This window comes from Cryptotermes secundus, unplaced genomic scaffold (assembly GCF_002891405.2).
Source record: "Cryptotermes secundus unplaced genomic scaffold, Csec_1.0 scaffold7503, whole genome shotgun sequence".
NCBI classification, from domain to species: domain Eukaryota; kingdom Metazoa; phylum Arthropoda; class Insecta; order Blattodea; family Kalotermitidae; genus Cryptotermes; species Cryptotermes secundus.
In genome coordinates, this window is record NW_019729379.1 from 1 (window position 1) to 2346 (window position 2346).

The window sequence follows — 2346 nt, forward strand, 5'->3', positions numbered from 1 at the left end:
TCACAGCTGTGTATATAGATATAGTTGATTGACTTAGATTATTCTCTGGTTGAGATTAGCTATTTCAAATGGATCCACCTAAGTAGGACCGTTTCACCTCAAGGACAGGGACAGATCATTGTTTATGAAACAATACGTTCATTCAGAATACAAGTTGATGGACAATATCCAGAACCTTAGTGATCAAGATATGTAATTTCTGACTTGCAGTTTCTCAATCCACTAATTATTCCTTGAGGAGTTACTTTTCTACAATAATATTTCATAATTTATCTCCTTTTAGGAGGTGGAATAACTCAGTGAGTGTAGTGAGTGGATTTCATAGCACAGTATTGACATAAAAGAATGTATTTTTCCACAGTCTGCTTTTACCGGTTCTCACGGCTCCTTGCTTGCAGATTTCTTATATATTTTTTCTTCTACCCTGAAGATGGAGGCGATACGTTCCTCCGAAACGTCGGTTAACACCACATATACACGGTGCCAAATCCCAGAAGACTGCTTTCTTCATAAAAGAATGTTGCTTTCCTTCTTAGGGCAAACGTGCATCCATCAGGCGGCGGATATTACCGGAAGAATGACACAATTGGATCGAGGAATCGTCCACCCCTGGTCCACATGGATGTAATTCGTGGGTCCTCACAGGGGCCTGTCCTAGATCACCACAACACCATCCTAACACCAGCAACAGAGGGAGGTGAGCATACACGCCAATAGCCACTGCAACATATAATTTTCTAATTACTAAAGTACAAGTTAATATCTGAATATGAAATTGGTTATACGTCCTTTGAAGATGGGATGTAGTTGAAGTACAGTAACAGTGAAGCAATGTGTGTGATTACATTGGCAGAGTAACTTAAATGTGGGAAATGTATGGAGTTATCTAGTTCACAGTTTTTGTATGTTTGCTTCTGTTCAAACACTGGAAACTTTTCTTATTAATTAACTTTACAGAAATGGTATGTTTTCTGTGAAAGTTTTGCTGGTTGCATGAGAATATGCGGATGGTATGGCACTGGACAGCAGAGTGTGTTGCTTTGTGGAAGTTAATTATTCCTACTGTAATCCATGTAATGGGTATGATATTTTTGGAAGATGTTGAAAGAAAAATGAGAAGGGATGTAATTATAAGAGGAATGTGTACAGCTGCTTGGTCGTGCAAATAGAATGAGTGTGGCTAGAGTGAGGATGTTGAGAAGGGCTGTAGAATAATTTTCTGAATAAGAGTCACCCAGTTGGGTAAATACTAATATACAGTAAGAAGAGAGGAATTAACGGGCAAGTTATCAAAAGGGAAATGTGGGAAGAAGGGGTAGAGATTGGAGCTATCATGCACATAGATCTGTGTACAGCAAAAATTATGCAGAAGGACATGACAAAAAGATTGTTGTGTTTAATTCTTTGATTCACATAATACTAGGAAACTGAATTTTATTCACTTTGTTTCAGCATTCCACTGAGACCATTGTGCTGTCATGAATGTGGCCCAGTGTGGACTGAAGATGCTTATGCTGTGAGACATTCTAACCACCCAGCAGTGTTCCTGCAGAGCTCACCAACAGGGGTGACACACTGCCACCAACACCATCATGCCCTGCCAATGCACTCAGTCCCGTCTTCCCCATGGCACTCATCGGCAGTGAATTCTGCCCGCACCAGCACTGCCTTTGACCTGCATGCTGGCCCACAGTTTGCACCTACCGGGCAGGTAATTCAGAAAACTGCCATGTTCAAAGCACAACGTAATGTATGAGAAGGGAATAATTTTAATCCTTCAGTGTTGTAGCATGCGAGCGGCTTTTGTCACATGTCGCTGAAGTCTATGTGGCTTGCACAATGCAGTGCTAAATTTCAGCCTATTTTGAACTGTTGTTTTTCATGTAAAGTAATTCTTTTTGTGTGAAATTAAAGAGGAAATTTCAGGCTATCATTTCGTATTTTCATTGTCCCACTTTGAACTTCCTGCAGCAAATGTAATACATTTGAATTCTTTGAAAAATTTTTCTACTTCAACACCTGATGTGCTTGTTACCATACAAATCTCTTCTCGCCTTGAGGAATTCTTATGAACTAAATATGTTAGATCAAGACTCTGTGCCATCCTGAATGCTGATCGAATGAAAAGCGATTCTTTTTATGCATGTTGTGACTATTGCTGCTTTGAGATTTGAATTTGGAAGCATGAGAAAATATGTGGACAATGTGTGACTTTGAGACGTGACGTGACGTTAACTCTAAGAAGTGTGTTATGACTGCCGTGTAGCAAACCATAAACAGTTCGCTATATGAATGGTACTACTATAATTCCCCTTTGTTCTTTAAATACACACCATGCAGTCTGGT

At 39.7% G+C, this 2346-nt stretch overlaps 1 long non-coding RNA gene across 1 annotated transcript; it reads left to right on the forward strand.

The window, feature by feature from the left end:
• The first annotated feature begins 540 nt into the window (after positions 1 to 540).
• On the forward strand, positions 541 to 1933 carry LOC111865650. Its single transcript, XR_002843006.2, has 2 exons — positions 541 to 697; positions 1453 to 1933. It is a non-coding gene; the product is annotated as an uncharacterized LOC111865650 (long non-coding RNA).
• Positions 1934 to 2346: the final 413 nt, after the last annotated feature.